Here is a 14,221-nt window from a genome sequence, read left to right as displayed (position 1 = left end):
TTTTATGTGGAAAACCCAAAAGACTCCACCTCCAAGTTATCAGGGAGCATTTTTTTCTAGGTTTAATGAGATATAATTGACATACATCACTGTATAAGTTTAAGGTGTACAGCAAAATGGTTTGACATATATTGTAAAAAATATATTGCTATAAGTTTAGTATCCATCATCTCAAAGATATAATAAAAAGAGAAAAAAAATTTAAAAAATCTTATCTTTTGATGAGAGCTCTTAAGAATTTTACTCGTTTAACAATATTTATACATATCATACAGCTTCTGTAATAGTTAACTGTAGTCATCATTCTGTACAGTACATCCCTAGTACTTATATAGGCTGTAACTAGAAGTTTAAACATTTTCAAACACCTTTCCCCTATTGCCCTTCTCCCCAAACCCTGCCTTTGGTTACCACAAATGTGATCCCTTTTACTCTGAGTTTTGTGTTATTCTGTTCTCCATTTGATTCTACACATATGTACAATCATATAGTACTCTTTTTCTGTCTGACTTCACATAATTTCCTCAAGGTCCATCCATACTGTTGCAAATGGCAAGATATCCTCCTTTATATGGCTGAATATTTCATTATATATTCATTATACATACACGCACGCGCGCACACCAGTGTGCACACACACATACAATAACAACAAATTCTTTATCCTTCATCCATTGATTGATGGACACTTAGGTTGTTTCCATGTCTTGGATATTATAAATAATGCTCCAATGAACATGAGGGTGCAGATATCCCTCCAAGTTATTGCTTTAATTTCCTTTGGATATATTTCCACAAGTGGAATTTCTGGATCATATGATAGTTCTATTTTTAATTTTTTAAGTAACCTCCATACTGTTTTCCATAGTGGCTGTACCAGTTTACGATCCTAGCAACAGTATGAGGTTTCCCTTTGTCCAGATCCTCTCCAGCATATTTATTTCCTTTAGACAATAGCCATTTTAATAAGCATGAGGTAATATCTCATGGGTTGATTTCAATTTCCCTAATGACTACTGATATTGAATATTTTTTTCATATACCTGTTGGCCATCTGTATCTTCTTTGGAGAAATGACTGTTTAGGTCTTTTTCCCTTTATCAATTGGATTATTTATGTTTTTGCTGTGGAGTTGCATAATTTAGATATTAAACTCACTTCATAAAGTGTTTGGAAATATCTTTTTTTCTTATTCCATAAACCTATAGATTAGGTTTTCACTTTGTTTCTTTTGATATGAAGGAGCTCTTTAGTTTAATGTAGTCCCACTTGTTTATATCTGATTTTGTCGTTGTGCTTTAGTTTTCTACCCAAAAAATCATTGCCAAGACCCATGTTGAGGTTTTTTCTTATGATGGTTTCAGGTATTATATTTAAGTCTTTAATCCATTTAGAGTTAATTTTTGTGATAATGTAAGATAGGGACTTAGTTTCATTCTTTCACATGTGAATATACAATTTTCTCAGAACCATACATTGAAGAGATTGTCTATTCTCTATTGAGTAGTCTTGGATCCCTTGTCAAATATTAGTTAATGAAAAATGCTTGGGTTTATTCCTGGGCTTTTAGGTTCTGTTCCATTGATCTATTTATCTGTTTTTATACCAAAATATTGATTACTATAGCTTTGTGGTGTAGCTTGAAATCAGAAAGTATAATGCTTTTTACTTTGTTTTTCTTTCTTAAGATTGTTTTGCTATTCTGGGTGTTTTGTGGTTTCATAAATATTTTAGAATTGTTTTTTATACTATTTTTTTTAAAAGTCTTTGAAATCTTGGTAGATGTTGCATTGAATCTATAGATGGCTTTTGATAGTTTTGCCATTTTAACAATTTTAATTTTCCAATCCACACACGTGGACTACTTTTCCATTTTATTTGTGTCCTTTTTTTCCATAAATGTAGTTTTTTAAAGATCTTTAACATTCTTGGTTCATATTATTTCTAAGTATTTTTCTTTCTGTTATAAATGGAATCTTTTAAAATATTTTTATATAATTTTTCTTAGTATATAAAAACGTGACTGAGTTTTGTATGTTAATTTTATGTCCTACAATTTTACTAAATTTTTTTATTACATACAATAGTTTTTGATAGAATTTTTGGGATTTATCTATATATAAAATTATGCCATTTGCAAAAAGAGACAATTTTACTTCTTCCTGTGTAATTCTAGTGCCTTTTATTTCTCAATCTTTCCTGATTGTTCTGGCAAGGACTTCCAGTACTATGTTGAATGGTGAGAATGGGCTTCTCATATATGCCCTTGGTTTTTAAGGTACATTTTTCTATACCTAATTAAGAGTTTTGATCTTTAAGAGATGTTGAATTTTGTCAAATGCTTTTTCTGCATCTATTGAGATGATTATATATTTTTCTTTTATTCTTTTAATGTGATGTGTCATATTGATTGATTTTTGTATGTTGAACCATCTTTACGTCCTACACGGAAATCCCAGTTGATCATGGTGAGTAATCCTTTTAAAGTACTGCTAAATTCAGTTTATTGTATTTTTTTTGACATTTCACCAAAAATATTTTTGTTTTTTTGTTTTGTTTTGTTTGTTTGTTTTTTGTTTTTTTTACCTGTCGCCATTACCATTTTATTTGCGCTGGAACCCTATTCTTATTTTTTTTAATAATAATATTTTTTATTATATTATGTTAGTCACCATATAGTACATCCCTAGATTTTGATGTAAAGTTCCATGATTCGTTACTTGCAAATAACACCCAGTGTGCCATGCAATACATGCCCTCCTTAATACCCATTGGTTTGCAGTTTGTTGTATTTTATTGAGAATTTTTCCATCTATGTTCATTAGGACTATTGGTCAGTAGTTTTATTTTCTGATAGTTCTTTTCTAGCTTTGATATCAGAGTGATATTGGCCTCCTGAATTCAGTTTGGCAGTGTTCCTTCCTCTTTCATTTTTTGAATGGCTTAAGAAGTACTGGCCTTATACGTATTTTTTTTTCTTTTTAAGATTTTATTTATTTATTTGACAGAGAGAAAGAGGCAGCAAGAGAGGGAACACAAGCAGGGGGAGTGAGAGAGGGAGAAACAGGCTTCGCACTGAGCAGGGAGCCCGATGTGGGTCTTAATCCCAGAACGCTGGGATCATAACCTGAGCTGAAGGCAGACCCTTAACGACTGAGCCACCCAGGCACCCCTGGCCTTATACTTCTTTAAGTGGTTGCAAAACTCACTAGTGAATACATCTGGTCCTGGGCTTTTCTTTGTACTGGAATTTAAATAAAAACTTAAAAAACAAAAGCATTAAATTTTTATTCCTCTGCCACACATTTTAGGTATATGTTGTCATACTTTGCATTCTCTTATTTTGTGAATCCCTTAAGTGATTCTTATATTTAATTTTACTGTTTTTTTTTTGTTTCTAAGTTTTCTTGATCCTATTTATACTCATTCATTTCCACTCAGAATCCCCTTTAACATTTCTTGTAAAGCTACATTTGTGGTCATGAAGGTCTTTAATTTTTGTTTGGGAAACTCTTGATCTCTCTTTTTAATCTGAATGATACCTTGCTGGATAGGGTATTCTTGGTTGCAGGGTTTGGGTTTTTTTTTACTTCAGTACTTTGAATATATCTTGCTACTCTTTTCTGGCCTGCAACATTTCTGCTGAAAAATCAGCTGACAGCTTTATGGGGTTTCCCGGTATGTAACTGTTCTATTTTCTTTTGCCATTTTTAAAAAGATTTATTTGTTTATTTGTGTATTTATGTATGCATGTATGTATTTACTTATTTAGAGAAAGAGAACACTAGCAGGGGGAGTGGAAGAGGAAGAAAGTGAGGGAGAAGTAGATGCCCCACTGAGTGCAGAGCAGGACGCAGCTCTGGATCCCAGGACACTGGGATCTTGATCTCAAAGTCAGATACTTAACCAAGTGAGCCACCTAGGCACCCCTTCTATTGCCATTTTAAAAATTCTCTTTTATCACTACTTTTTTTTTGTCATTTTAATGACATTATGTCTTGGTGTGGACCTCCCTGGGTTAATTTTTCTAAAACATTTTTTTTCAATTTAAATTCAATTAATTAACATATAATGTACTTTTGGTTTCAGAGGTACAGGACTGTGATTCCTCAGTCCTATATAACAGCCAGTGCTCATTACATCATATGCCCTCCTTGAGGCCCATCGCCCAGTTACCCCATCTCCCCCACATCCCTCCAGCAACCCTCAGTTTGTTTCCCATGATTAAGAGTCTGTTATGGTTTGTTCTCCTCTCTGGTTTCATCTCGTTTTATTTTTTCTTCTCTTCCCTTATGATACTGTTTTGTTTCTTAAATTCCACCTATGAGTGAGATCCTATGATAATTGTCTGCTGATTTTTAAAGTTCCTGGTGTTAAGGCCCCACTGATTGTAAGAACTCATGAAGTCCCTCTGGTTTTCAAAGGCAAATATTATGAGGATTTATCTTCCCAGTGCAGGCCCCCTTGCCTGGGGTGCCTGGTTCAGGGTTTGTTCCTCTCCCTTCTCTGTGCTTGCAGTATCCCTCCCTCCTGCAGACAATCTGATGGGTCTGTTCGCTTCCTGACCCTTTCTGTCCCTTCCTACCATTTTTTGCTAACGGCCTCTTCTCTACCTTTAGCTGTGAAGAGTCTATTCTGGCAGGTCTTGGGTCATTTTCTGGGTTATACACAGATGTGGGTGTTATCAAGGTGTGTCTGTGGAATGAAGTGAGCTTAGGATCTTTCTACTCTACCATCTTCTTTGGAAGTCAGATCTTTTTTCTGTGAGTTTGAGTTTTGCCTTTTTGTTTTGTCATTGTTTTTGGTTTTGTTTTTTAAGATTCCACATGGAAGTAAGATCATATGGCATTTGTCTTTCTCTGTCTTACTTATTTAACTCAGCATAACACCTTCAAACAAGGTTCATCCATGTTGTCACAATTGGAAGGATTTCTGTACTTTTCATGGCCAAAGAGTATTCAGTATTCCACTGTGTGTGTGTGTGTGTGTATACACACTACAACTTCTTCTTTATCCATTCATCCGTTGATGAACACTTAGGTTTTTTCCATATTTTGGCTACTGTAAATACTGCTGCAATGGAAGTAGGGGGTACAAATATCTCTTCACCATCATGATTTTTTTCCCCTTCAGATGTATCCCCAGAATATATGCTGGGTCATACAGTAATTTTATTTTTAATGTTTTTAGGAGCCTCCATCTATAATCTCACCAAAACTGCCCAAGGGTTCCCTTTTGTCCATAGTCTTGCCAGCATTTGTTATATCTTGTCTTTTTAATAGCAGTCATCTTGACAGGCATGAGACTGATAGCTCGTTGTGGTTTTGATTTGCATTTCCCTAGTGATTAGTGATATCGAACATATTTATGTACCTGTTGGCCATTGGAATGTCGTCTTTGGAAAAATGTCTATTCAGCTCCTTTGTCCACATTTTAATTCTCTTATTTTTCTGTTGAAATGCATGAATTCTTTACATATTTTAAATATTAACACCTTATCACATATACAGCTTGCAATTTTTCCCCCATTCTGTATATTGAGCTTTCATTTTGTTGATCATTTCTTCTATTATTCAGAAGCTTTTTAGTCTAATGTAGTCATACTTGTTTGTTTTTTAAAATTAGGGAGGACTATGCATCAAGTTCCCTGGATTGATGGACAACTCTGCTAGCTCTGCAGAGGGGTAATGATACTTGCCCAATCTCTGCTCATCTGCTGCTATAATCAAAGTTGCAGGAAGACTTACACAGATTTCCAGGAGCTCTGGTTAGCTTTTTTGGTCTGGTCAGGCTGGAAACTGTATTCAGCTTTGGCCAGAGCTATAAACTAGCTTTTCTGCTAATTTGGGACTGCAGAAAAGACTCCATTGCTGACAAGGTTTATTGTTTGGTAATCAAATCAGACAGAACTGTGTGCTATGCTCCCTAGACAGGACTACCAACTTATACTCTGAATGCACAGAGTTGCTAGCTGTGTTTTCCACTCAAGTCCCACTTCAGTCAGAGCTGTAAGGTGGGCTACTGAGATTCCTGGGAACTCTGATTATGGTTCGTGGTTGACAGAATTGGTGGCTGTATTCAACAGTGGGCAGGGCAAAAGATTAGCTTCTATGCTTGGGGTGGAGAAAGGCATACATGACCCCAAGATGGACAAGCTGATCAGGCATACCTACACACCAAACTTCCAGGCTAGGCTGTGTCTCCAGATCGGCTCTGCCGATGGCAGCACCATGAGGCAGGTACTTTATTCAAATGCTGCTGGGAAAAGTAGTTTTCTAGGTGCTCAGGCCAGGCTTTTTGATCAGGCGGGGCCAGGAGCTATCCTTAGCAGTGAGTGGGGATATGAATTACCTCCCCTGCCTGGACAGGGTGGCAAAACCTGCTGCAAGGCTTTTTGTTTGGGGTCTTGACTCAAGCAGAACTGTGCCCCAGATTTCCTGACAAGATAGGGCAACCTGCTTTGCTCTGCTACTTTTCATTGAAGGCTGCCAAACTTTCCACTCAAGTATTGCTGAACTAAGCAGCTTCGCAGATGTTCTGGTCAGGCTTCCTTGTCAAATGGTGCTGGGAGCTACTCTCAGCTGTGGTGAGGACCATAAATTAGTTCCCCTTTTCAGGCAGAGTGGGATAGCTAGCTCCAAGTTTCACAGATTTTATGGCAAGGCTTTCTAGTTGGGTGGAGCCAAGAGCTACAGGCAGCTGGAGATGGGCTATAAATGGGGAGTGACTTGGGAATTGACCTTAAAAAAGATGGTGATGTAGGTTGTTTCTAACTTCATTTTCCCTCATATGAACAACTAACAGCTTTTCAAGGACAAGCCACCACTGTGAAAGTCCTAGAACATGGGGATAAGACTGAAGCACCCCCTTCATCACAGAGAATGAGACCACATTAGAAGGCTAAGAAGAGAGGCTGTGTACTGACCCCAGTGCCCCTCCCTCAGGTCAGTGCAGCAATAAACCAAGAGTACTCACCTGAGCCTATGGTTTCAGTGGGAAAAGAGAGCTCTAGATGGACATCCAGCTCCCCAGCATCCTGGGCCACTCCTTGGGAATGGGTCACTCCAGTCTTACCCTCAGGGATTGTGGGGGAAATCTGTGAGGCTTGACCACTGGAAATCAGACTGTGAGACAGAAGGAAGAGGGGTTTGCAGCAACCAGCTCTCAGATCTTGGCAAACAAAATTCCTATTTGAAGCACACAAATAGCAGTTCCAACCAGTAGTTTTTCTCATTTGCAGAGCCAAAACAATGGCATAGTTTGACGAGGGAACTCCATGGAATTCAGGTCTGCCTGACTTCAGACCTCAAAGAGCCTTGCTGACTATGTATCCTGGTCCTGCGCTTCCACCTAGGCAGACAGCTAAGTCAGAACCCTGCCCATTGCTGAGCGTAGCTCTCAGCACCACCCACTAGAAAGCTTTGCCAGAACACCAGTGAAGATGCTTGAAGCTCACTCTTCACCCTTTTTTTTGACACAAATCATATGTTCTATGTGTTCTTGTGTACCTTGAGTTTGTGTGTGTTTGTTTTGACAATATCTTTTGAGGCCTATTTGATTTTTGTGTATCCAGGACTTCCAAAATTTTAAAATCATTGCATAGTTGTCCATTGTGTGAAGGTACCATAATTTATTTAACCAGACTTTACTGGTGGACATTTAAGTAATTTATAATCTTTTATTCATACAAACAAACAAAAATGATGTTAATTATTTGCATGTATGTGAAGGCAGAGGCATATGACCCATGAATAAAGCTTAAACTTCATAGTCCTCACTTCCATGTGTTCTGAACATTCACTTTTGTACCATTTTTTGTTTTTATATATATTTTTTCATTTGCTAAATTTAAGATACAATTGCTATATACCACTGTATAAGTTTAAGGTGTATAGCACAGTGGTTTAACTTACACACATTGTAAATGATTACCACTATAAGCTTAGTTAGCATCTGTTATCTCATACACATACAATAAAAAGAAAAAAATTCACTTGTAATGAGAATTCTTAGGATATACTCTTTTAACAATTTGCATACATATATCATACAGCAGTAGTAACTATAGTCTCATGTCGTACTTAGTTCTTTTTTTAATAATAATTTTTTATTATATTATGTTAGTCACCATACAGTACATCCCTAGTTTTTGATGTAAAGTTCCAATGATTCATTACTTGCGTATAACACCCAGTGCTCCATGCAATACGTGCCCTCCTTACTACCCATCACCAGCCTATCCCATTCCCCCATCCCCATCCCCTTTGAAGCCCTCAGTTTGTTTCCCAGAGTCCATAATCTCTCATGGTTCATTCCCCCTTCTGTTTACCGCCCCCTTTCTTCTTCCCTTTCTTCTCCTACCTATCTTCCTACTTTATGTCCCATAAATGAGTGAAACCATATGATAATTGTCTTTCTCTGCTTGACTTATTTCGCTTAGCATTATCTCCTCTTAGTATAACCAGAAGTTTGTAACTTTTCACCAGCTTCCAACTCATCCTTCCTCCAAACCTGGACTATAACCACAAATTGCTCTTTTTCTATTATTTTTGTTTAGATTACACATATAAACAAGATCATACAGTATTTGTTTGTCTGACTCATGTCATTTAGTACAGTGACCTCAAGCTTCATCCAGATTGTCACACTTGGCAAAATTTCTTCATTTTTTATGGATGAGTGTATATATATATATATATGTATATGAGTATATATGTATGAGTATATACATATACCATAGCTTCTTTGTCATTCAGTCATTGATGAACATTTTGGTTTTTTCCATGTGTTGGCTGCTTAAATAATGGCACTATACACAATGGGCATTCAGGTATCTTTCCAAGTTAGTGTTTTTGTTTCCTATGGATATATCCCCAGAAGTAGAATTGCTGATCATATGTAGTTCTATTTTTAGTCTTTTGAGGCTCATCCGTACTTTTTTCCATGGTGGCAGTATCAGTTTACAATCCCACCAACAGGGCACATCCCTTTTCTCCACATCTTCTCCAGCATTTATCTCTTGGCTTTTTGATGATGGCTTTTCAAACCAGTATGTGATGAAATCTGATTGTGGTTTTGATTTATATTTCCATAATGACTAGTGATGTTGAGCATTGTTTCATATACCATGTCTTTTTTGGAGAAATGTCTATTCAGATCATTTGACCGTTTTTTTAAATTGGACCATTTTTTTTTGTTATTGAGTTTTATGAGTTCACTTATGTATTTGAGATATTAACCCTCTATCAGATAGATGGTTTGCAAATATTTTTTCCTATTCGATAAATTGTCTTTTCACTTTGTTGATTGTTTTTCTTCTGCTGGGAAGATTTTACTTTGATGTATTTCCATGTGTTTATTTTTTTAAATTTTATTGATTGTGCTTTATCTGTCATGTCCAAAAAACCATTGCTAAGACCCATGTCAAAATTTTTTCCTGTGTTTTCTGTTAGGAGGTTCAAGGTTTTAGGTCTTAAATTTAAGTTTTAATCCACTTAATTTGTGTGTATGTGTAATATAGAGGTCAAGTTTCATACTTTTATATGTGAATATATAATTTTCCCAGCATAGTTTATTGAAAAATCTTTCTTTCACTGAGTTTTATTGGTTCCCATATCAAATATTAGTTAACTATAAACGCTTGGGTTTTTTCTGGGCTGTCAGTACTGTTTCCTTGGTCTGCTTGTCTGTTTTGAATTCCGGCTACCATACTGTTTTGATTACTATAAAAGTATAACATTGCTTCAAATAAGCAAGTGTTATGCTTTCTACTTTGTTCTTGTTCAAGAATGCTTTGGATATTTGGGATCTTTTGTGATTCCATATAAACTTTAGGACTTTTTTCTACTTCTATAAAAAAAATACCACAGAAATCTTGATAGGTAGTTCATTGAATCTATAGATGCCCTTGATAGTATTGACATTTTAACAATACTGATTTTTCCAATCCATAAACATAAGATGCCTTTCCATATATTTGTGTCATCTTAGATTTCTTTTATTAATGTCTAATAGTTTTCAGAGTAGGGATCTTTCACTTACTTGGTTAAGTTTATTCCTATTTTATTGTTTGTGCTATTGTAAATGGGATAATTTTCTTTATTTTTCAAATAATTTGCTGTTAAGAATATAGAAATGTTACTGATTTTTGTATAGTAATTTTGTGCCCTATACCTTAACTGAATTAATTGATTAGATCTAACAATTTTCTTGAGGAGTCTTTAGGACTTTTCTATAAATAAAATTGTGTCATCTGCAAATAGAGATAATTTTACTTCTTCCTTTCCAATTCTGATGCCTTTTATTCCTTTTTCTTGTCTGATTACTCTGGCAAGGACTTCCAGTACTATTTTGAATGGTGATAGTGGGCACTCTTGTCTTCTTCCTAATCTCAGAGGAAAAGCTTTCAACTTTTCACCATTGTGTATCTTATCAAATATGTGGGCTTATCAAATATAGCCTTTATTATGTTAAAGTAAATTCCTTCTATATCTAATAATTTGTTAAGAGTTTTTATCAGGAATAGAATTTTTATTGAATAAAATGGACTTGTAACACTGTATAAGTTAAAGGTGTATAGCATGTTACTTTGATTCATTTATATATTGTAATATGAGTGCTGTTGTAGCAATACTTATTGCTACATAATTATAGTATATTACTGTCTATAGTCAGTTGACTGCATTTGAACTCTATGGCTTGTTTACTACTCATTATATATTTATATTCTTAAACACCATCATTATCCACTGCCCCCCATTCCCTGGTAACCACTGTATTACTCTTTTGTTTTTTTATTTTTACAGATTTGACTTTTTTAGATGCCACATTTAAGTGAAATTACACAGTGCTTGTCTTTCTCTGTCTGACTTACCTCGCTCAGCCTTATATGCTCAAGGTCCACCCATGTTATCACAAATGGCACAATATCCTCCTTTCTCATGCCTGAATAATATTGCATTTTGTATACATACCACAAATTTTTAATCCACTCATCAGCATTTGGGTTGTTTCCATATCTTAGCTACAGTGAATAATACCACAATAAATATGGGAGGGCATATTATCTCAACAAAATCCAGTTTCCCTTTCCTTTGGGTGTATATCCAAAGTGGAATTTCTCGGGGTTTTTGGTAGATCTATTTTTCATTTTCTGAGGAACCTCCATGTTCTTTTCCATAGTGGTTGGACCAATTGACATTCCCACAATGTATAAGAGGCCCCTATTCAGCACATCCTCACCAGTATTTTTTGTCCCTTGTCTTCTTGATGATAACAGTTGTAACAGGTGTGAAATAATATCTAGTTGTGGGTTTTTTTTTAAATTTTTCATTGAAATATAGTTGGCCTACATAAGTTTCAGGTGTACAACATAGTGATTTGACAGTTTTATATTACAGACCTCTTGTGTCATTTGATTGGAGCATTTAGCCCATTTACATTTAAAGTAATTGCTGACAGGTATTTACTTATTGTCCCGTTTTCTTAATTGTTTTCTGGTTGTTTCTGTAGTTCTTCTCTGTTCCTTTCTTATTTTCTCTTTTCGCTGTGACTTGACTTTAGTGTTTATTAGGATTAATTTCTCTTTATTTTTGTGTCAATTGTAGGTTTTGTTTTCCGGCTGCTGTAAAGTTTATATATAACATACTATGTATGTAGTAGCTATATTAAGTTGATGATTGCTTGTTTGAACATAACCTGAAATTATTAAATTTTTATCTCCATGTTTTATGTTTATGATGTCATATTTCATCTTTTAACTTTGTGTATCTCTTTATTGCATATATAATTGATTTCACTACTTTTGTCTTTTAACCATTGTAAGTTACTGATCTGCTTACCTTTACTGTAAATTTCCTTTTACAAGTGAATTTATTCCCTTTATAGTTTTCTTGCTTCTAGATATGACTTTTTCTTTCTTCTTAAAGAAGTCCCTTTAACATTTCTTTTAAGGCCAGATTGAAGTGGTGATGAACTCCTTTAACTTTTGTTCCTCTGGAAAACACTTTATCTCTCCTTCAATTTTAAATGTTAATCTTAACAGGTAGAGTATTCTTGGTTGTAGACTTTTTCTTTTCTTTCAGCACTTTGTATATATCGTGCCACTCCTTCCTGGCTTGCAGTTTCTGTAGAAAAATTAGTTGTTAGCCTTAAGGGGTTTCCTTCTATCTAATTGCTTTTCTCTTGATGCTTATAAGATTCTATCTTTAATCTGTCATTTTAATTATGATGTGTCTTCATATGGACTTTCTTGGTTTCATTTGTTCAGAGTTCTCTTTGCTTCCTGGACCTGGATGTCTGTTTCTCATGTCAGGTTAGGGAATTTCATAGCCATTATTTCTTCAGATAAGTTTTCTGCCTCTTTCTCTCTCTCCTCCTTTTAGGGCCCCCATAATATGAATGTTATTATGCTTGGTGTTGTTATGGAGGTCCCTTAAGTGATCCTCATTTAAAATTTTTTTTATTGCTGTTATTGTTGTCATTATCGCTCAGTTTGGTTGCTTTCCACTACCCTGGCTTCCAATTACAGATGCATTCTTCTGCAACTTCTAATCTGCTGTTGATTCCCTCTAGTTTATTTTTCATTTAAGTTATTGTATTCTTCAGTTCTGACTGGTTCGTTTTTGTATTTTGTTTGTGTTTTTAAAGTTCTCACTGGGTTCATCTGTTATCTCAAGTCCAGTGAGTATCTTCTTTTTATGTTCAATTAGTCATACAGCACATCATTAGTTTTTGATGTAGTGTTCAACGATTCCTTAGTTGTGTATAACACTCAGTGAGTATGACCATGACTTTGAACTCTTTATCAAGTAGATACTTATCATGATTTCATTTAGCATTTTTTTCTGAGGTTTTTATCTTTTTCTTTTGATGGAACATATTCCTCTGTCTCTTCATTTGGTGAGTGTTTGTTTCTATGTATTATGTCTGCCAGTTATGTCTCCTTGTCCTAGAAGTAGTAGCCTTATGTAGAAGGCATCCTTTGGGGCCCCGTACCAATTCCTCCTGATCACCAGAATCAGAAGTTGCCAGGTTGTCCCCTGTATGGGCTGCATGTGCCCTCCTGTTGTTGCTGGGCTACAACTACTGATGTTACACTGGTGGGTGGTGCTGGCCCTCAGCCCAGCTGTCTGCAGTGACCAGCCACAACTACTGTGGGTGCAGTAGTGGTCAGGGTTTTCATTCCAAGGAGTTAGCTTAGTGGCCTAGCTTTAGATATTGTGTGTGATGATGGGAGGGGCTAGCTTTCCCTCTCCTCGGGGTAAGAAAAACTTTTGGGGGGGGACACCTGTCCCAGCCAAGGCTGTCCACTGGGCATGGCAGTGCGATAGTTGGTCTGTGGGGATGCCTGTCCTTATTGGGGATGCCTGCCAGGTGTGGCAGTGTGGAAGCCACTTCAGAGGAGCTCCTGTCAGTGTGAACAGGTTGGGTAGGCCACAGGGGAGCATGGGAACAGGGCAAGAATTCAGTCCTTCTACTGACTTAAGGTAGAAGGAAGGTCTCAGTACTGGTTTGTGCAAGCATCTGGCCAGCTAGGCTGAAAGACAGCAGGAAAATGGTGCCTGCCGATACTTCAGCTCCTGGGGAAAGCTCCTGTGGATCCCTGCCCCTCTGGCACATGTCCTAAAATTAGTCAATAAATCTTCAGGTATTGCTTTGGCACTTTTCAAACTGCTCTTTCTGTTCTGGGTCTTGAACTAATTGATATAACATGCTGACCCTTTAAGAGTAGAGAGTTTTCTAAAGCCCTCTGGCTCTCCCAGAGTTATCTGGGAGAAAAATCAGAGTCCTGCTGATTTTCAGAGCCATACATTATTAGGATTCATTTTCCTCATATGGGTCCTGAGGGCTGGGCTGCCTGGTGTGGGGCTTAATCCCCTGACCCCTCTGTGCCTGTGATCTCTCTCTCAATTGTGGGTTGCCACATAGGGGATTTGGTTCCAACAATACCTCTACCCCTCCTACCTTTTTCAGTGTGGCTTTCTCTTTAAGTCTTTAGTTCTGAAAGATCTCTGAAATCTTCAGGTCATTTTCAGAGTGAGTGGAATTACATGTAGTTGATGCCCTTGTGTGTCAGGGGTGAGGAGGTAAGCTCAGGATTCTCCTACTCTGCTGTGTTCCTTCACTCTTCATTGCGGCATTAATTTGCATTTCCCAGATGATTAGTGATGTTGATCATTTTTCATTTGCTTCTTGGTCATTTTGATGTTCTCTTTGGAAA

This window comes from Ailuropoda melanoleuca, chromosome 18 (genome assembly GCF_002007445.2).
Source record: "Ailuropoda melanoleuca isolate Jingjing chromosome 18, ASM200744v2, whole genome shotgun sequence".
Classification (NCBI taxonomy): domain Eukaryota; kingdom Metazoa; phylum Chordata; class Mammalia; order Carnivora; family Ursidae; genus Ailuropoda; species Ailuropoda melanoleuca.
Note: the sequence above shows the minus strand (reverse complement) of the source record.